Source organism: Equus caballus, chromosome 14, assembly GCF_041296265.1.
Source record: "Equus caballus isolate H_3958 breed thoroughbred chromosome 14, TB-T2T, whole genome shotgun sequence".
Taxonomy (NCBI): Eukaryota; Metazoa; Chordata; class Mammalia; order Perissodactyla; family Equidae; genus Equus; species Equus caballus.
The window spans coordinates 52,692,003-52,713,123 of record NC_091697.1 but is presented as its reverse complement, the minus strand read 5'-3'; the positions used below and the strand labels follow the sequence as shown (position 1 = coordinate 52,713,123).

Sequence of the window (21,121 nt, the reverse complement as noted above, 5' to 3'; positions counted from 1 at the left end):
GATTCAGGAGGGCGAGGATTTTCGTCTCTTTTGTTTACTGATATGATTCACCTAGAATAGTGCTTGGTACATGTAGGACCTCAATAAAAAATTTGTTGAAGGAAGGAAGGAAGTAAGCAAGCATAATAGTTTGGGAAGAGGTCTGCAATCTAAAATTGGGTGAGTCAAGAAAACGTGTGTTTCTGGCACGGCCAGGTGTCGTGGATGGTACTGCTGTTTGCCGTGCAGCAGCCATCCTCCTCCTGGTAATTTTCCCCGTGTTCCTTTGGGACGCATCCCCTCCTGCCATCAGTCCATATGGACTGCCTGGGGCTGGCCCCTGCTCCTCACTCCAGGGGGGCGCAGTGACTCTTCATGCCGCAGTGATTGGCTCAGGGGTGGGCATATTCCACCGGCTGGGCCAATGATACTGAATCCTGAGACTTTTGCTTATATTCTTGGGATGGGGAAGGCTTCTTCCCTCAAAGGTAGACATAAACTCAGAGCTACCTTAGCCATTTGACTCTTTTTTGGAAGAGGCTGCCTGGAAGTGAAGCCAATACAGAGGAATATTTGGCCATAGAGGTAGAGAAAGACCACATTTGGGAGCCTGGATTCGGTACTGTCTGCAGCTCATTTACACGAGCCCCTTTCACTGAAGCCAGTGTCTGTCACTCTCGACCACTTACACGGTACCTGCCTGAGCTCTTGAGTTGGGAAGTAAGGAAGGGGCTGAGTAGGGCCTGTGGGTGTATAGGGTGGGTGGCCCCAGGGGCAGGTCCAAATGAGAGGGGCTGAGCATACAGGGGGCATTCAATGATCAGTGCTGAGAAGAGGTGACCTGGGAACAGATGCTTTGGCCCTGCCCTAGAGGAGCTCTCAAGCTGTCAGGGGAGAAGGACATGGACACTCACGGGGCAAGACAGACTGAGGGATCCTGCCATACCAGCTGCAAGCTAAGCTGAAATGGATGGTGTCCAAGGCCAGGGCAAGAGATGTCCCTCATAGTGTTCATTCCGGAGCTGCCACTCCCCACTCACCAGTGCCGGTGGAAGAGCCCAGTTAAAGTGCACACCAGGGATAAGGTGCACCAGGCATAAAGTGCACTGGGGATAAGGTGCACCAGGGATAAAGTGCACCGGGTATAAAGTGCTCCGGGGATAAGGTGCACCGGGGATAAGGTGCACACCAGGGATAAAGTGCACACCATGGATAAAGTACACACCAGGGATAAAGTACACACCATGGATAAAGTGCACACCAGGGATACAGTGCACACCAGGGATAAAGTGCACACCAGGGATAAAGTGCACACCAGGGATACAGTGCACACCAGGGATAAAGTACACACCATGCATAAAGTTCACACCAGGGATAAAGTACACACTAGGGATACAGTGCACTTCAGGGATACAGTGCACACCAGGGAGTGCCGTCTGGGCTTTGTCACATACTATAGGTGTGTGCTGGGGTAGGTTGCTTAACTTTCCTAGCTTCAGTGTCCTCCTAGGTAAACTAGCAAGAATGATGTCCACCTCATAGGGTTGCTGTGAGGATGAAACGAGATGATGTGTGAAATGAGATAACGCGAAGAACTTACCATGAACCTGGCTCACAGAACACTTAATGAAAGTCAGCTGCTCTGTTGTTCTCAGCCGTCTCTCCCAGCCATGGATTGTGCTTGGCAGGGCCGGTGCAGTTCTTACAGACACCAGCAGGTGGCGCCCAGATCCCAAAAGAGAACAATCCTGGACTGTTTTCTGAATGGCTCTGGAAGGGGTTGGGCGGGGCGGCCTCTCGGTTCTCTCGGCCTCTCGGTTCTGGGCTGCCAGTTAGACCCCTGCCTTCTCCGCTGCGGTGGGGAGAGGTACTTGCACTTCTCTCAGTTCCAAGGCAGAAAGGACCTGGGTCACCATGGGATAGTCAGCGGAGCCTCAGTTTTCCATCCGATTTGTGGAAGAGCATGGCCTTCGGAGACAGCCTGGAGCAAGCTGAGGAAATACTCAGGTTGGACCAGGTAAAGGACTTCCAGAACAAGCGATCGTCCCAGCACGGAGGCTGGTTACAGAGGGCCTGCGGCTGGACCTCTGGCTGCGACTGGGCCTGGTGCTGAGGCAGGGGAATGACGCATATGACCTGTATTCGCTTCCTTTTTGGATGGGAGAGAGAGAGGGGCTGCCTGGTGCCGAGGACCCAGGACCTGCTTGGCCCTGTGACACACGACGCTCTGGTAATTCTGGGTCCGGCCAGAAGAGGGAGACAGAGAAAGTCCTGGGCCTCGCTCGGCTCCCTTCCCGGCCCAGAGATCGCTCCCCGGGGAACCTTCCAGGCGTGGCCGCTCCTCCCTGGGCAGGACTCGATGTATCCTGTGTCCCTTCGCTTTGGAAAATGCTTGCCCTCCTCTCTCCCGCTGGGCTTCTTGGGGAGAACGCGTGGGGCAAGGGGAGGTCAGCTTCACCCTAACTCTGTGCATCCCCCCAGCTGAGCCCCACCATTCCTGATCTTCAATAACCAGGATTTGATCTGATAGCCACTCTAATTCTAGCCGCTCCGACTTCTGGGATTGGGTAGTATCTCCCCAAGGGTAAGGATTTGGTGGGTGGTGCAGAAGGGAATCCTCTTCCTAACCCCCCATTAACCCAGGCCTGGATGGCCAGCTGGACCTCCGGAAGCAGGGGAGTGCCCACCCCATACCACCCTGGCCAGTTCCCGGCATTCTCCTGGACGTGCTCCCAGAGGCCCACAAAGGCCCTCAGACAAAGTTCTGGGCCAGGCTTTGCCCGTGCCCTGGGCCCGCAGCCGGCTGGCTCTAGGCACTGCAAGTCCCTGGCACTCCTGTGGGGCTTTGTCCACTAGCCCTGGACCAGTGCTGGCAGGGCCCTGTTTGTTGGGGGAGGGGGTGAGACAGGAAGCTCTCAGCTTGAGCAGTCGCCCTTCCCTCCTGCCCATGGCCCTGCTCTCCTCCAGGGGACCTTCCTCCTACCTCTCACCTGCTCAGGCTGTGGCCTTTCCCCACTTGCCCTTCTTCCTTTTGGCTGCAAGCCCAAATCCTTGCCATCTTCAGGGTCCTGCTCATATTCTACCACTCATTTATTAACCAATATTTATTGAGCCCTACTATGCTCCAGGCCCTTGCTAGATGCTGGGGATCCAGCAATAACAAGACACACAGTTCCTGCCCTCTTTGGAGTTCACAGTCCAGGGAGGTTCTAGGCAGGAGACTAATAAAACTGATTTCCTAAAATTGATTTCATCTTGTGAAAGTGGGGTGAAGCTGCCTGCTCAAGGAAGCTCCACCTACTGGGGTATTTCCCCTGGGAAATCATCTGATGGGCTGTGAGCTGTGGAGGGAGGGACTTTGTCTGCTCCCCTCCTCCCTGCAGGGCCTGGCACACAGTAGGTGCTCAGCAAATTTTTGTTGAATGAATGAATGAATCATCCTCACAGCCAGGGGCTGTCCAGTGAGGATGGCCTTTCCTCCCCACACTGCCTCCCAGCTAACCCAGGATTTGTAGGTAGTGTTGGAGATTGTACAGACAACACCCTGAGGCTCCAAGGATTCCTCCCCAGGCCTCTGTTGCTCCCTGCCAGCTCCTCACTGCATGGCTTCCCTCCCTTAGGCCATGTCAGAGTCCCATGGCCCATGCATAGATTTGTCTGTGACCTCTCATTCATCCATTCTTTGGTTCATCACCTTTTGGGAGCCTACTGTATGCTGGCTCAGATCCGGGACATGATGTGACTTACATGTAATTGATGTGGGCAATGTCAGTAGTGGGGCTGGGTGGAAGCAGGGGGACCAGTTAGGAGGCTACAGTGATAGTCCAGGTGAGAGATGACAGTGGCTTGGGCCAGGCGGTGGCAGTGGAGCTGATGGGACATACATTGAAAGTAAATGCCATAGATTTGTCGAGGGATTGGATGTGGGGAGTGAGAGACAGAGAGGTGAGGGTGACTCCTGGGTTTTTGGCCTGATCGATGGAAGGATGGTGGTGATGTTTGCCGCAAGGAGAAGGGGAGGTCGGTGTTGGTTGGGAGAAGCTGGAGCTGCTCTTTGGACATCCTAGTGGAGACTTCCAGTCAGCAGCTGGGCGTGAGGGTCTGACCTCAGGGGAAAAGGTTGGGGCTGGAGAGTCAAACACCGAGAACCATCGGGGGCTAGGTGAGCTCTGAAGCCAAGGTGGGATCACCCCTGGGGAGTGAGAGGGAGAAGACAGAGGACTGAGCCCTGGGGGCTTTGGCATCTGGAGGTCAGGAATCGGGGAGGAACAGCAAAGGAGGCTGAGAAGGCACAGCAGGGAGGGAGGAGGAAAACCAGGCCTGGAAGTCAAGGGAAGAATCTTTCAAGGAGGAGGAGCAAGTGTGTCAAATGCTGCCAACAAGTTCAGATGAGGCCTGAGAATTGATTTTTGGATTTGGCATCATAGCAGTCACTGGGGACCAGACCACAGTCAGTCTAGCCCCTTTGTACAAACACTAGAAAGATGCAGCCCCTCCAGGTGGACCTGGCTGTGCAGGAACACAGAAGGGAGACCCCTCTGTATACAGGAAAAGGTGTCCCTCCCTCAGCTAGATGTAGCCTTGAACCAGGCACACAGTGTGGTGAGAGGACAGCAGGCTGGACTGCAGCTCCCTCTCCACCTCTCGTGCACCTCAGGTGCCCTTGTCCAGTGCCCAAGCTGCACACCTGTGCTCAGCAGCTGTGTTGGTGACTTTGATGAGTGGTGTTTGTGGAGTGAGTGTGGGTTGGGGGGATGAGAGCCAGATTGGAGTGCATTCAAGAGACAATAGGGGGCCAGCCCAGTGGCACAGCGGGTAAGCTCGCACGTTCCACTTCAGCGGCCCAGGGTTCACCGGTTTGGATGCCGGGTGTGGACCTACGCACCGCTTGTCAAGTCATGCTGTGGCAGGCATCCCACGTATAAAGTAGAGGAAGATGGGCACGGATGTTAGCTCAGGACCAGTCTTCCTCAGCAAAAAAAGGAGGATTAGTGGCAGATGTTAGCTCAGGGCTAATCTTCCTCAAAAAAAAAAAAAGAATAAAAAGAGAATGGGAGAGGAACTGGAGAGCATGGACAACTTTTTTGAGGAGCTTTGCTATAATGAGGAAAAAGAAATGATGCAGTAGCTGGAGGGGGCTATAGGGTTGAGAGGAAATAGCCAAGTGAGGATGGCTGAAAGGGAAGGCATCCCAGGCAGGGGACCAGCACAAGCATATCGAGGTCAATAGAAATGGTTGGGGTGCAGTTGGGTGGGAGGGGTCCTAGAACATCACATTTGAAGTGGGAAGTGTCAGAACGGGACACTGTGAAGGTGGGTTGGGATCTCTATCTTGGGGGTGCTGGGGGCAAGGGCGGGATTGGAGCATGGCTGGGCACACAGTAGGTGCTCACTGAGCACTCTGGGATTGGCCTGGGGAATCCCTACCCAGCCTCCCCTCCCTGGATTTCAATCTTCCAGTTGGAATATGGGAGAATTGGGTGTTTCAGATGCTCTCTGAGCCAAGGCTCCTCTAAGCCCAGGATTGGACCCAGATGCCTTCCTCCAGTTGGCCTGGGGAGGCAGGAGGTCAGGTAGAGGCCTCACTGTGGCAAAGGCTGTAGTGGGCTGAGTGGGCCGAGAGCTGGATCCCCTGCCTGAGGGTGCTGACCACTCTCAATGTGACTGGGCCTTCCCATATGTCACTCGTGCTTTCCCTGGGGACCAGCCGAGGCCCAGGCAGTAAGCCATGGGGAGCGGTCCCTCAGTGTGGGGGTCTTTGGTCTGGCCTCCGGCACCTGCCTTCCTGAGACTCACCCTCAGGTGGGTGGGGAGGAGGAAAGGGAAGTCCCTTGGAGGAACGGGAGAAGCTTCCATTCTTCTTTCCCTGGAGGGAGGCTGGGGAATATAGTGCATTTTGGCTGCTGGGTGGGGGATGTAGACCCTGTTCTCTTTCAGGAGGCAAAAGTAGCTACAAGAAGAATAATAACCCTCTCTCCTGCGTCCATGGCACCCAAAGCACTCTCTCACATAGAGCCCACCTGTGGCCTTGTGACAGCCCTTTGAGCTAGTTCCACTTGACATAGGAAAGTAAGCTTCAGGGAGGGGATGTCGCTGCTCATGGCCACACAGCCAAGAAGCAGCAGGGGCCAGACTAGAACCTAGGTCTCCTGGCCCTGGCAGGCTCATGCCCGCTGCAACAGGCTCCCAGAGCTGTGAAGGACCGGGAGCAGATCCAGGCCAGGGACTAGGTTGTGTGCACCAGCCCAGGCCAGATTAAGTGGAGAGACAGTATCTCCCTACCTCCCTGTCTTCCCCTCCCTCCACGTATATTTATTAAGCCATACCATGTGTTAGGTGCTGAGGGTACACTGTGAACAAGGCAGACCTTGTCTTCAAGGGGCTCACAGTCCATCCAGGTGGACAGAGATGAAGTAATCCATCCATGAGTAAGTCACTCCTTACAATTGGAATAGCCATGGCCGGCTGAGTGCATCTGTGTGCCAGGTCTTGGGTGGGTGGGCACTGAGCACATCAGCTCTTACATCCCACAAGAGAGGGGCTGTTACCATCCTCGTGGGGTAGATGAGGACATGGAATCTCAGAAAGGTGGTCCAGCTGTGACTGGAGGTCATGGGTCCGGAAGATGGGGAGTGTGGTAGCAAAGCCCTGTCACCTCCACTTCCCCCTACAGCCCCTGCTGGTTGCCGGTTGTCACCCATCCCTGCCTACAGGTAAGCAGAGGGCAGAGGTAGAGGGAGGGACAGCAGGGAAGCCATGCTCCCTCTGTGCCCTTCAAGAAGATCCTGGGCATCTGCAGTAGAGTGTCCCCCTTGTTTCTGGGCTCTGTGGGAATGTCCTAGGGTTTGATGGGCAGTGAAGGGGTGTGGCCAAAGTGCCCTCTGAACTGTCGAGCTGTGTCCACATGATCAGACCTCCTGGGACCTTAAGCAAGTGGCCTATGCCTTTGCAGCCTCAGTTTTCTCATCTGTAAAGTGGGCTGTAGGATTGTTCTGAGGGTTGAATATACCAGATAGAAAGCACTTAATGTGGACTCAGGCACACGGTAGATGCACACAGTTCATAGCAGAAGTGTCAGTATGGTTGATGAAACCCCAGCTCCAGCTGTGGCCCAGCTTGCAGAAGGAGGAGGCTGAGGACAGCTCAGACCCTGCACCTCCAACTACTGCCACCCTGCCCAGCCTAGACACCCCTCATAGGCCAGTAAATTCTCTCTCTCCTCTCACCCTCTGCACCCTAAGAAGAGGGTCCCTAAGGTCTGTATGTGTATGGGTGGAAAGAAGGCAGAGAAGGCTTCATGGAGGAAGGGGCATTTAAGCAGGGATCTGAGGATTGAGTTGGAGTTCACTGGGCACAGCAGGATCCAGGCCTGACAGAGCAGAAGGTGGAACACCTGCACAGGTCCAGAGGCGGGAGAGAGCTGGGTATAGAGAAGAGCCCCTGGGGGCTGGAATGGAAGGAGGGAGGTGGAAAGTGGCTTCCTGTGGTCAGGCCTGACTCTAACCTGATCTCCCTTCTCTGTAGGGCTGGGCCTGCTCACCCCCCCCCCCTCCCCCGGCCCCAGCTCCTGGTCTCTCCAGGTCTCTATGGGTGGGGGTCCTTTTATTATCTCTCTGAGAGGTGGAATCTTGCCCTGCAGGGACCTCACAGCCGGCCAGTTCTTCTTGGTGTCTGGCCCAGGTAGAATACTGTCAGCTGTCTTCTTCAGAGCCAGGATCCTGGGGCTGGGGAGGGCTTCAAGGTAGTGACTAGCATGCAGGAGGGTCTGTGGGGCCAGTTCCTTGGGAGATGGTTTCCACAGCCCAGAGCACCCTATATTTGTCTGGCTAGGGTGGCCTCCCCCTGACCTGGCACTGGGACTGTGCATCCTTGATAGGACCCACTCCTCACCTGTCCCTCCCTCAGCGTCTCTCCCCTTTGTCACTCTCTTCTGCAGCCTCACTTCCAGCTCTGTCGAGCCCCACTTCTCACCCCCTCTCCCAGGTCTGTCGGTCCCTTTGGGTAGGTAGGTAGGTAGGGCTCGGTCTCCCTCCCTCTGGGATCGTCCAGCTTGCCCCCTGCACTGCTCGTTGCTCCCCTGTCCCAGTCAGGTCTTTCTCGGGGCGGGGTGTGTGGGGGCGTGGAGAGCAAGGAGTCAGATCGCCAACAGACTGTGGGAGGAAGGCAAGGACCCGCTCCCTTCGTCGCTTCGAGGAGGGCCGAGCGGACCCAAAGACTTGAGGGCTCAGGGTCTGGGGGCCCGAGGGTCCTGCCGAGGGGGCGGTGGTTGGGTCTGGCCCGCCGACCGGCCAGGGTTAGAAGACAGCTGGGGCCCGGCTGAGCTGGAGGTGGGAGGGGGGCGGAACCTCGTAGTGCTCCCCTCCCCCACTTTCTTAAAGGGCCGGGGGCGGGGCCTTGCGGGACGGGGCTGGCTGCGCCCTCCCCGGCAGGGTCAGGGGGGCACCGTCAGACCCTCGGTGCTGAGGCGCGGCGGGCCGGCCAGCCAGAGTGGCCGCTGTCGCCTCCAGGCTCCTCTCCGGCCGCCCCCCCGCCTGCAGTCCCTCCGCCCTTCCCCGCCCTTCCCGCTCCTCCCTCCCTCCTTCCCTCCTTCCTTCCCTCCCTCCTGCCGTCCGTCCCCCCATCTCCGCTCAGCTTCTCCACAGCCGCGGCTCCGACACCTAAAGGGACAGAAGCGGGCGCGGGAGCCCCGACAGGCGGCGGCGGAGTGGGACGGTCAGTCCAGCGGCAGCCTCTGCATGGCTCCGCCGTGAGAGGCTGGACCCAGCGTCTGGGACCAGGAGCGGTGAGTAGGACCGCGGGGCCACCTTGTCCCCAGGGCCCGCGTGCTCCGGGACCCCGCCCCTCCCGAAGCCAGGCTGGAGGCCGGGCCGGGGGGCCAGGGGTGGGGGGGCCGCATGCAGGGCGCCGCCCTCCGCCCTCCTTGCCCGCCCGGGTTTGCTAACAAAGCTACATTTTGAGATCAATTCCGTGGCGGCTGGAGCATCGAAGGATACGGTTGTCATGGAGATGGGGCCGAGAGAGGAAGCTCGGGGATGGCCCGGTCTGGGCCAGGGAGTCGGGGCGCCACTAGAGAGCCTCAGGCCAGCCTGCCGGGGGGGTCAGGACTGGCCAGCCCAATTGTCTCCTGGGTTCTGCCTCCCTATCTCCCCTTTTTGTATAATCTGAGGGTATATCTGTGTGTTGAGGGGGTGCCAGTGAGAGCTTGGTGGCAGAGGACCCGGGGTGTTGGATGCGCGGGCCTGCCGGCAGCCACCTTTATCACGGAGCAGCTTTGAGGATTTATTTCTGTTTCCAGTTTCCCAACTTTGACAGCTTGGCTTGGCGGCCAGGCCTCACAGGCTGGCTCTCAGCTCTGCCGCTAGAGCAGGGGCTTCCATGGGGGCGTGGCAGGCAGCAGGCAAGGCCGAGGAGGCACATAATGGCTGTGGCAGCCGCAGGGTGAGGGAGGGGTCCTTGGAGCCCACTGCTGGGGCTGGGGTAGGGCAGGGAGTCCAGATGTGGGAACCCCCTGCCTGACTAGCCCCCTCCTAGGAGGAGGTATATTGACTCCTGCTGTCCCCAGAGGATCTGAGGGTTCCCTGAGTCAGAACTGGGGGCATTGTCTCTGCACAGGCCCAGGGGGCCACTGCCTCAGCCCATCCTTTCCTCTTGGGGCCGTCTTGGGGGGGCCCTGGAAGAGAACTGGGGGCAGAAGCACCAGCCACAATGAAAGTGGATTTGAGATTCCTGGCAGGCTCAGGATAAGCCAGGCTGAGCTTGATGGTGAGTGAATGGGGAGCAGGGGGAGGGCGCAGGGTTTGGCCAGGGCAGATGGTCAGCCTGGGTCTGGGGAGAGGCATCTGGACTTTCCTGGGTTCCCCAGCTCCTTCTTCTAGACCCTGGAAATAAGAGCTGCTCAATGGAGAGTACTCAGGCAGCTTGAAGGAGAGTGGGTGAGGGGCATTGGGAGCACCTCCAAGCCCAACCCCTGGCCGTGGGCAGTTACAGTCATTCTTCTACCCTCTCCTTTGGGGGGTTAGGAACCCTGCTTCCCAGGGAAGCCACAAGTTCTGTGACCTGTGATCTCTGAATCAATAAAATGGGCCAGCTGCCCTCCCCTCCCCACCTCACATCTCTGGAGGAAAGACCTGCCCTGCCAAGAACCCCTTTCCCCCAGATGTGGTGAGGGGCAGTGGCTTCTGAACAGGGATACTGCGAAATTTGGTCCTCGGGGAAACATGGCAGGTCCCCAGGTTGTGGCCTGAACCAGAAGGTTCCCACACCCACTCAGAGGGTGAGTAGGTGGGTGGTGGTCCAGCTAAAGGTAGAAGGATGACTGGAATGTCCTTGGAAGGCCTCCCTTGCTGGTGTCTCTTACGGGGCTGAAGCCTCAATGCTTGAGTGACTTGTCCCTTACAGCTCAGGAGTGCCCTGGGCCAAGCTGAGAGGTTTCCCTCCTTCTGCTCGTGCTGGTCTGAGCTGTGGGGCATGCACCCCCCAAGATGGCCTGATTCTAAGTGTTTCCTGAAGGGAAGGAGCAAAGCTAACTGGAACGAAGAACAGGACTGAGAGAGGGATTGGGGGACATTACCTTGCCCAGCTTCCATATATAGAGTACTAAGTACCACTAAGATAAGTACTCACATATGCGCAACAGCCTTTAGAGTGAGGTGCTCCTATTATTCCCATTTTGTGGAGGAGGATATTAAGGCTCAGGAGAAGCTCCTTGTTCAAAGTCACCTTGTTAGTAAGTGGCAGAATCAGGATTTGCACCTAGGCACAACTGTCTGAAGCTTGGACCTGTGTCCTAATCTCGTTCTCTTCTTCCTTGGAGATACAAGTGAAGAGGGAGGTGGGACTGAGTGCCTTTCCATCCAGAGCAAGGGGGTGACATTGGGGAAACTGAGGCACTAAGCTGGGGTCTTCTAGAGGGGCGGGATCAAGGCATTCCCATTCAGGGTGTCGGCTTGCAGGAGAATGACACTGCCTCTCGCGACAGATGATGCTCTAGACATCCTTTGCCAGATGGTCTTTTCCAGGAAAATCTGTTTTGAGTGGCGTCTTATGTCTGGGGCTCCATATTTAGCCTGGCTCCTCATACGGGAGGATACACTTAGGCTGTCGCCCCTTGAGGGGTGTTTGGGGGGAGGGGTGGGCCTGGGCCAGACCTAGCTCCTTGCCATAGCACAGGCAGAGGTAGGGTGGGGCCCATGTTCCTGCCAGCCCTGCCCACTTGAGGGCTGCCCTGCTGGTCTCCCTGGGACCTGGCTGTTTCTTGCAGAGCCCTTGTCCTCCTAAGTGGGTTTGCTCACAGGTAAGTCTGCTTCCTTGGGGTCTGACCCTCTTTAGGTGATGAGCCACTCCAGGGCTGTGTCTGCCTGGCCCCGCATCCGTGACCCTGGACACTCCAGTGTCCAGCCCAGGACAGGCCCACAGCCCAGCTTGTGGGCTGCTGCAGTGAAGGACTGCCCCCTTCTCCTGTTCCCCCTCCTCCTCTGCCCCCTCCTCCTCTTTCCCCTTCTCCTCTGCCCCCTCCTCCTCTTTCCCCTTCTCCTCTGCCCCCTCCACCTCTGCCCCTCCTCCTCTGCCCCCTCCTCCTCTTTCCCCTTCTCCTCTGCCCCCTCCACCTCTGCCCCTCCTCCTCTGCCCCCTCCTCCTCTTTCCCCTTCTCCTCTGCCCCCTCCACCTCTGCCCCTCCTCCTCTGCCCCCTCCTCCTCTTTCCCCTTCTCCTCTGCCCCCTCCTGCTCTTTCCCCTTCTCCTCTGCCCCCTCCACCTCTGCCCCCTCCTCCTCTGCCCCCTCCTCCTCTTTCCCCTTCTCCTCTGCCCCCTCCTCCTTTTTACCCTTCTCCTCTGCCCCCTCTTCCTCTGCCCCCTGCTCCGTCAAGCCTGGCCCTGAGTTCCCCTCTTTGGAGTGTCTCCCTCCACTCCCTTCCTTCCCCCCTAACTTTTTGTTTTGTCAAACCTGGAAGTACAATGAACACTCACCTATATACCCTTCACCTATAGAGCCAGATTTGCCAGTTGTTGACATTTAGCCCACATTTGTCTCTCTCTCTCTCTGGACCTTTTGAAAGTAAGTTGCAGACATCATAACACTTTGCCTCTAAATACTTCAGCATGAATTTCCTGAGACAAGGACATTTTTCTACGTAATGACTATACCATTATCATACCCAAGAAATTTAATGATATAATTTAACCTAATATGTAATCCATATTCAGATTTCTCTTGCTGTCCCTGAATGTCCTTTATTGCTGTTTAAAAAAATTCTTTTGATCAAAGATCACACATTGCATTTAGTTATGTCTCTTTAGTCTCCTTTAATCTGGAATAATCCCTCTGCTTTTTTTCTTTTTAAGTCTTTTGTTACATTGTCATTTTAAAGAGCCTTGGTCAGTTCTCTTGTAGAATGTCCCACATTCTGGATCTGCCTTATTGCTTCCTCATGAGTAGATTCAGGTTAAACATTTTTTGGCAAGAATATCCCATAGGTGATGTTGTGTACTTCCCACTGCATCCTGTCAGGAAGCACATGTCATCAGCTTGTCCTATAACAGGTGGTGCTAAGTTAGGTCACTTGGCTAAGGAGCCCCTTTGTTTCACTCCTGTTCCTTTCTCTTCCCTACCTCCAGAAGCTTCATCCACCTGGTCATCCACGCACCACGTCAGCAAACCTGACTGAACTGCTACTTCACACCATCCTCACATTGACAGGGCCTTCAAGGAGTTCACAACCTCGGGGTGGGGGGTGGGGTGAGCCACAACTCAGAGCAGGTGCTGTCAGAGTTGGGGAGAGGCCCAGAGAAAGTAGTGAGAGGTACAAGGGGGGAGAGGGGATTAAGGCAGGAAGAAAGAGGGTGGGGCCCAGATCACAGCTGGCTTGGAATGTGGCCAAGGGCACTGGGAGCCACTGTAGAGTTTTAGAGAGGGGAGTGATGGGGGAGATGTGAGCGCACAGAAGGGCTCTCTGAGGAGGATGGAGTGGGATTGGCAGGGCCAGCAGGGTGGAAAAAAGACTAGTCAGGAGGCCATGATGTAGTCCAGCACAAGATGTGTGGCACTGGATTCGGGCTGCTGCGTATGGTGCACAGAGGGAATGGAGTTGGTGGCATGGTAGCCCTGCTTGGACTGGGGTGTGGCAGGTGGGGGTGGAAAGAAGGGGATGGAGTAAGGATAAATTTAGGAGGCAGAATGGATGGGCACTGGTGTCTAAGTAGAGATGGGGAAGCTGTGGTGTGATGGCTTGGGAAGGGGATGGAGAATGCAGTTCTGAGCGTGTAAAGTCGGAGGTACTTTCCAGGTCAGAGGAACAATTGTGTGGGAAGCTCGTTTGTCCAGGTCTTGGTGGCTACCTGTGGCCCCCCTCTGAGAAGCTCATTTTGGGATGTAGGCAGAGGGAAGGCCAAATAACCCACAGCAGGGAACCATGGTGGGCTTTCAGGCACCAGCAGGGAAGGGACTTTGAGCAGGGGCCAGGGGCTGGCTCAGAGGCAGCTGCCACTGTAAAAGTCAGGATAATGCCTCCCTTGCAGACCCCCCATCTCCCTTATCTCATTTTGCTTCTTTATACCTGCTTGGCAAAACCCCAATCCTGGTTAAATTCAAGGCCCAGCCTGCTTTGCATCAGACCTGTGCAGCTGAATGGGGCTGAGAAAAATTACTACCCCGACTGGGCTCACTCTAAGTTCAAAACCGTGAACTTCAGGTGCGTCCTTAGTGCTGTCCTGCAGTCCCACCACAGGTGCGAGTCCATCCCTCTCCGCCTACCTGATGACTGTTTCACACTTTCTCTTCTACCCTCATCCCTAGTCCCTCTTCCCAATCTTCCCTCAAAGCTGATGACATTGCTTCCTACGTCTTTGAGAAAATATAAGCAAACAGAACTTCTTCAGACTCCCAGTGCTACATTGACCTATCTACCAGCAGCTGCACCCACTGCTCTGCCTGCCTCCTGTCACTGTGCGTGAAGGGTCCCTGCTCCTGGTTAAGGCCACCCCTCTACTTGTGCACTAGATCCTTGTCCTCTCATGCCTGCTTGAGGACATTGCTCCAAGCAAGTGCACCCTCCTACATTATAGGTTCCCCCTCTACTGTCTCATTCCATCAGCAGTTATCTTGCGGTTGTTTCTCCTATCTTAAAAGATGGCTCTCTTGTCTTCTCCAGCCAGCTACCACTGCATCTCTCTGCTCCCCTTTGCAGCAAAACTCCCCAGAAGGCTTGTCTAGACTCATTGTCTCCATGTTCTCGCCTCCCACTCTCTCTTGATTCCACTCTGGTTGGGCTCTCACCCTCTTCCACTCCACTGACTGCTCTTCTCAAGGCCACCAATGATCTCTGTGTTGCCACACCCAGTGGCCAATTCTCAGTCCTCATCTGTAGCATTTGACATTTTCAATCTCTCCCCCTTCCTTGACCTCTAGGACATCCATTCTCCTGTTTTCCTCCAAGCTTGTGGGTTGCTCTTTCTCGGCCTCCTTCCTGCCTCCCTGCCCCAGTATTGGAGTGCCCCAGGACTCAGCCCTGGCATGGCTGCTCTTCCTCCTCTGCGCTCACTCCTGTGCTGATCTCACCTAGTCCTGCGGCTTTAAGTACCACCTACATGCTGCCAGCTCCCAAATTTATACCCCAAATTCTGACCTCTCTCCTGACCTCCAGTGGCCTATTCAGCATCTCAACTGTCACATCTACTAGACACCTCAAGCTCAGCTTGTCCAAACCTGAGCTCCCAATCTTCTTCCCCAAACCTGCTCCTCCCAGTCTTTCCATCTCAGGACTGGCGACTCCATCCTTCTAGGGGCTCAGGGCCCAAATGCTGGTGTCATTCCCGACTCCTCTCTTTCTCTTCCACCTCATGTACTGTCCATCAAGGGATGAGGCTTTTACCAGTGACCAGATCTCCCATCAGTGGGCTGTGGTTGAATCAGAGGGACAGTTTCAAAGATAGCGACAGAGAGGTAGAATGGCCCAGTACAGTCCCTTTCATAACTGCTCGTTTTGCATCACATGCTGCTCACCCTCATCCAGCCCCAAGGAGACCACAACCTTTGTCAGACACTGTGCCGAAGTCCTAAAGCGGAGACAGGAGATGACAGAGGAAAGGGAGGGAAGGAGGAGAAGGGGGAACTCAGTAAGGGAGGGGTTAAGTAGAGCTACATAACAAGAGGTTGGGGTGGGGAGGAAGGTCACAGGGGAGGAGGTAGAGAGGGAGAGGGGTTTTCTTGGAGTGTAATGGACAGAGAATGTGGGGCTCTAGAGACTATGGGGTAAGTGAAAACTGGGCAGAGAGAAGGGAGGATGAAATTTCTTGGTTCATTATTCCTGGCTGTTGAACGAGACTGAGGGCAGGCTCTTCAGAGATCAAGCCCTCCAGTCTGCTCCCACCCCAGCGTTTTAGACAAGATAGGGCTGGTTGGGAGGACTTGTACTTGGTCAGTCCATTGTAGCTCTTGTGGTTCAGCTCTCAATCCGTAGGCTCATGGGTCAAACGTGGTTCAAGCATCAGAATGAGTCCCAGGTGCCGGCTGAAGCTCCAGGAAGACAGAGCAGCAGCCAGTCGCTTAAGCAGAATATCCTAGTCCTTTGTGGTCCCAGATAACTGAAGACTCACCCTGTAGGGAAGTCAGCTAGGGGTAGAGTCACCAGCTGTCAGCGTGATTTGGGATTTGACAATGGACATTGTGAATTTCATCAGTGTGGAGGGCTCTCCAAACCAGCTTGCAGATGTATGCAAATGATAAGCAAATGAGGGTGCCAAGTGACTGAGGGGTGGAGAGAGAAGCAAGCTGGGAGATGTCAAGGAATGACCTTTGCAGACCTGCACCCAGGGGCCCCTGAAAATCCCAGCAGGCTTTGGGGCACATGCAGATAAGATGCAAATGTAAACCCAGCCCTGGGGACCACAGCCTGCCTGACCATGAGAAAGAGGAAGCCTTCCAGACCCCCGTCACCCAAGGCAAAGCTGGTTCCCCACGGGCCAAACCGAGAGGAGGAAAGCAGGGTGGTGCTGAGCCTCCTTAATAACCCCAGATTGGCACCACCTAAAAGAGATGGGCACCTTTTAAGAGAGGCCCAGGCTCCTGGCCCTCTTCCTCACCTGGTGTGGGTCTTGTGCCTTGAGAAGGAAAGTTAGGAGGGAGGCTGGCCTAGGGTAGGAGTGTTGGTGGGGCCAGGACTGTAGGGTCCTCACCTGCCTCAGGAAAGGGTGGTGCGCCCTCTCTGGCCCACCCTCCTGGCCCCCACAGGAGACTTTCTCCTGTCTCCACCCTCAGGCTGGGCCTCTGAAGCCCCTGCCTCAGAACTTGCTCTAACAGCCTGCCGAGGACAGATGTCTACTGGGGCCCACTGAGTGTCCTGTGCATTCTACCCACAGCGTGGGCAGTCAGCTTATTCCCCTGCAGACTCCAGAGAAGGTTCTGGGAAGCAGTAGCCACCGTCTTTCCCTGAGCACTTGTGTTCGGCTCTGAGCTAAGCATCATGCTCACGCCATCTCTTTTGTCCTTGCTGCATCCCTGTGAGGCAGGTGCTGTTAGCACCCCCCATTTTATAGTGGAGGACACAGAGGCTCAGAGAGGTGGGCAACTTTCCTGAAGTCACACAGCTTGTGGGTAGCAGAGCTTGGATTTGAAGCCAGGTCTTTCTGACTGCACAGTGAGGGTGTTGACCCTCTGTCTTGGTCTGTCCCAGTCTGAGGCACTTGTTGCTGCACAAGGTGGTCTAAGCTGGGAAGACTAAGTGGATTGGGAGGGATTAGGGTCACTTTGGGGAGTGGAGGTAGGGAAGTGCCCAAGGCTTCTGGGTGGGCATCCCCTCCATGTTATCCTGGGCACCTCCCTGCCCAGGGCAGTTGGCACATTAAGGAGGTGCATGCCCAGGCTGACCTGTACCTAGGGAAGGTGCCTAGAGCTCCCTGATGACAGGAAAGTCCTGACCTCCAGACTCCTTAGCTGGCAGAGGCTGGCCCGGAGAATGGTGAGTTGTGTGATCCAGGGACCCATTGAGGGGTCTTCCTGTCAACTCCTTGCTGCCCAGGCTGTTAGTTACCTGGCAGGTTCCTGTGGATCCTGGGGTGCACAGGGCTGGGCCAGCCTGGGACCTGTGAATGGTGTGGGGCACAGCTGGCCAAGGTCTGTTCTGAGCAGTTACTACACACTAGCCCTATTCATTGATCATCTTGTTTAACTGTCCATGTGTGTGCACTTATGTGTTTGTGTGAAGATCCCAGTGCCTACTGTTTGCCAGGCACTGTGCTAGGATCTTGGGGAGACAGCAGTGAACGTGACATAGCCCCCACTCTCACTGAACTTACATCTTAGTGAGGGAAATGGGCAGGAAACAAATAGAAAAGAAAGTTTCAGTTTTGCAAAGTGATGCTTAGCAGATATGATGCTCTGTGGAGGACTGTGAGTGAGTGCCAGGGGGTCAGAGAGGGCCTTTCTGAGGAGGCAGCATTGGAGTTGAGCCCTGAGTGACAGAAGAGGCAGTCATTTAAAGATCTAGGAAAAGCGCATTCTAGGCCAAGGGTACAGCTGGTGCAAAGGCCCTGAGGTGGGAATGAGCTCAGGGAGCAGAAAGAAGGCCAGTGTGGCTGATGGGGTGGGGGATGGGGAGAGGGCAGTGAATCAGCTCAGGCAGGGCCTTTTTAGGCCATGCTGAGGAGGTTGAATTCTAACTGAAGGGCGATGGGAGCTATTGGGGGGTTATGAGTGAGGGAGGGATATGATGTAATTTGTGTTTTCACAGCTCACTCCAGCTGCCATGGAGAGAGTGGGGAGAGGGACAGGGTTGTCTCAAGAGCAGCTGAGACCCAGCAAGTGGTTGGCTTGGCATTCGGCCCTGGCCCAGCCTGGGTTCCACTATCTTCATGGGCCCTGTCTTGGTACTGAAGAAGAGGCTGCTGAGCCCAAGGTCATCTCAAGGGCAGTGGGTAGCAGGAGCCCCTGCCCAGAGTAGGGTCTAGTTCAGACCAAGAGAGGATGCAGGGGATCTAGCCATGGCCAGCATGTCATTTGTAGGCGTATCCTTGGGATAGGGGCCCTGTGGTCCAGCTGTACCCCTCCCCAACTCTTGCCAGCAGGACTGGAGGTGGGCAGGATCACTGGTTTGGATAGACTCTCCTGGTTGAGGATTTGAGCCCTTGATCTTGTGGGAGGGTCTGATGGTGGGCCTTGGAAACTGAGGGCTCATCCTCACCTCCAGCCCATCCAGGTGCAGAGGGAGGCTACTCCTGAGTTCTAGAAGCAGCTACTCACTGTGTGACCTCAGGCAAAGCCTTTCCTGGGTCTGTGCCTCCCTCTCCCCATTTGTCAAAGGTGATAGTGAGAAGAGTGGATCATAGCTGCCTTCTCCTTGACCTCTGTAGTGTTTGTTCTTCCTTGGATCTCAGCTCTCTCAGCTTCATGACCTTAAGTTCTCCCACCAGCCATGGAGAAGGAGAGCAGAGGCGCTGCCCCCATTCTGCAGATGAGTTCACAAAGGCCAAAGGGGACAACAAGGAGACTCAGGGAACATGGTGATTCAGAGTGAGGACTTGGGGCATTGTTTCACACCTCTGCCCTCAAGATCCCCTTTATGCACCCCTCCCTTGGGCTCAGCAAGAGTGGGGGTTCCTGGCTCAGCCATTTCTGGGCTCAGCTGGCCCTTAGCCCAGGCAGGGACTCTGGGCCCCCCGCCCAGAGTGGAGATCAATGCTATCCCTTGTCTGCCCACCTCCAGAAGCCAAGGACACGGCCCAGTGCCCAGTGTTGGCAGAACCTCTGTCCTGCTCCCTGCTGCAGGAGGACATGGCAGGGCAGGTAGGGCTTAAGCCAGCCTGAGGCAGCTGCTGGACATTGGGGAGTAGTGTAGGGACCTCCCAAGAGGTCCTTGATTTGTCCTTAACCCTGGCTTTGGGGCTGGTGTAGACTGACCATCGGGTGAAGCTGCTTGTGCTCTCAAATCTCAGGCTTCACTGGAAGCTCGGGCACAGCCCTGACCAAAGGGGAGGCACCCCACCCTGCCAGGCTCAGCCTCCATGCATGGGTGTGGGAGCTGGAGGCACCTTGTTAGAACTGGGTTGAAGCTCTGTGCCCCAAATCTAATGCTTGTCCAGGCCCCAGGCTCGAAAGCAGGCCAGAGAACTAGAACTCAGGCAGCAGGCCAAAAGGCCCCACTCTCCCTCATTTCTCCTTTCTAAATGCTTCCCCCCCCAGGAGTCTCAGTTGAGGAGATGACCTCCTGTTCTCCCTCCTCTGAGTGCACAACTGGAGGGAACAGATTGAAATAGCAACTGCAGCAGCAGGGATTTAGGGCAGACCAAAAAGAATCCCTCACTCAGTGCCGAGCCCCTTGAGATTCCTGGTGTCCTAGGAGCAGGGCCCAGATATTCTAGAGCCTGGTTCTTTGGATTTTTAAAAAATCTGTTGAAGTAGGTTTTTTTTTTTTTAAAGATTGGCACCTGAGCTAACAACTGTTGCCAATTTTTTTTCCTTCTCCCCAAAGCCCCCCAATACGTAGTTGCACATTTTAGTTGTGGGTCCTTCTAGTTGTGGCATGTGGGACACCGCCTCAGCGTGCCCTGACGAGCGGTGCCATGTCCGTGCCCAGGATCTGAACCGGCAAAACCCTGGGCCGCCGAAGTGGAGTGCATGAACTTAACCACTTGGCCATGGGGCCATCCCCAGGTTTTGTTTTTTTAAAGTAAAATCTTATGCTCATGCAGTCTTCAAGGTTCTAGGAAGTGATGCTCTGGGGAGGGGGGGGAGGAGAGGGGGAGGACTGGGGCCCCAGATCTCTATTTTGCCCTCTTTTCTTCCTCTCCATGTTTGAAAACCAAGGGTTAAATGGATCTTAAGTAGTCCCTTGGTGGCAGAGCTCCCCTCAAGGGCCCAGAAGCTCCCAGAGTAGATTCACCTTCCTCTCCAGGCTCATCTTCTTTAAATGGGAAATTCCTCCTGGAGTCTAACTCAGTGTTTCCCAAACTTGCCTTGTTATAAGAATAACGGATTGCTATATCTGTTCCTTGTAGATTCTGGTTCAGGAGAACTGAAGCGGGGCCTCATAATCTGTATTCTAACAAGTCCCTCAGGTGACACTCATGACTAGGCAAGTATAGGCAGCATGGTCTCACTTAAATCCCTGTTGCTGTACCTGCAGCTTGTTCTGCTGCAGCCCAGAAGGCTGACCCGTCTCTCTCCTCCTCCAGCTTCTCCTGAACCCCCAGCACCCCTTCTCCAGAGGAGAGTGGGGGTGTTGGGGGAAGCTGAAGCCTGAAGAAGAGAGGAAGGAACTGGGGGGCTGGTCTGTGTCCCTGGTGGCAGAGGTCACTGGGGATGGGGGGCAGAAATAACTTAGGCTGGGTTGGGACAGGGGCAGAGAGGGATAAGGGGAGAGCTAGAACACAGCACATTACATCTGCTCTCCCATCTGGGATTAGATTGGGCAGGAAGCCTCTGGGAAATATGGGTTGGTTCCAATCGTTTTAAAAAGGGGTGGGGGTGGAGATGGCAGGTAAAATGGGTGTCCTCCTTTTACAGATGAGAAGCAGATCCAGAGCAGGGCAGAGAGCAGTGGGGCTGACCTGAGTACGGCAGTGAGGGGGCCTGACCTGGACCCACACGAGGGTTACACAGTGTTTTGGGCAGAGCAGGGTCTGGCTCCCCTTCCAGTGCTCTCCCCAGAGTGCTCCATGGGCAGCCTCCTCATGAGTCCCTCCTCCAGCCTGGGTGAGCTCTAGGGGCTGGGTGTGGATGGGAACCCCAGGCCCCCACCTGCTTCCTCCTCACACAGCCAGCGCTTTGGGCGCTGGGCGGCGGAGACAGCCTCGCTATTGGCGAGGCTCCCGGGTGGCGCCGCATTCGCCCAGCACCCTGGACAGCGCTCACGCTGGGCCTCGGGGCTTCACTTCGGCTTCTTTCGGGTGGCCTCTGTTCTGATAAGTCTGCACTTCTCTTGGCTTCCTTGCCTCCTCTCTTAACTCTGCCTCTAAAGGCAGCCCCCAGCCCAGTTCCCTCCACTTACCACAGATTCACTCTTGTCTGGCTCCTGGAACCAGGGCGAGACAACACGGAGAGGCAAGAGGACTGGCTGGTCAGCCTGGGATTTTGTCTCTATCCCTCACCAGTGGGAAAGGAAGAGAGCTTGGAGGGGTCCTGGACCCTCTCCTCGTCCCTCCCAACCTAGATC

At 55.6% G+C, this 21,121-nt stretch overlaps 1 protein-coding gene across 29 annotated transcripts in view; it reads left to right on the top strand.

Annotated features, from left to right (window-relative positions):
- Positions 1-1,741: 1,741 nt before the first annotated feature.
- Positions 1,742-21,121, top strand: part of PSD2 (pleckstrin and Sec7 domain containing 2) — a 53,184-nt gene continuing 33,804 nt past the window's right edge. For 2 of the 29 annotated variants that reach the window (XM_070234126.1, XM_070234112.1), the window contains exons 1-3: positions 1,742-1,996; positions 6,653-6,692; positions 8,622-8,761. The gene's annotated coding sequence lies outside the window, so the exon portion shown is untranslated. Of the gene's footprint in view, positions 2,210-6,315; positions 6,408-6,652; positions 6,693-7,503; positions 7,660-7,719; positions 8,762-8,946; positions 9,742-19,964; positions 20,042-20,472; positions 20,662-21,121 lie in introns of those variants that run through there. The other 27 variants (XM_070234131.1, XM_070234115.1, XM_070234125.1 and 24 more) reach the window with 22 other exon arrangements.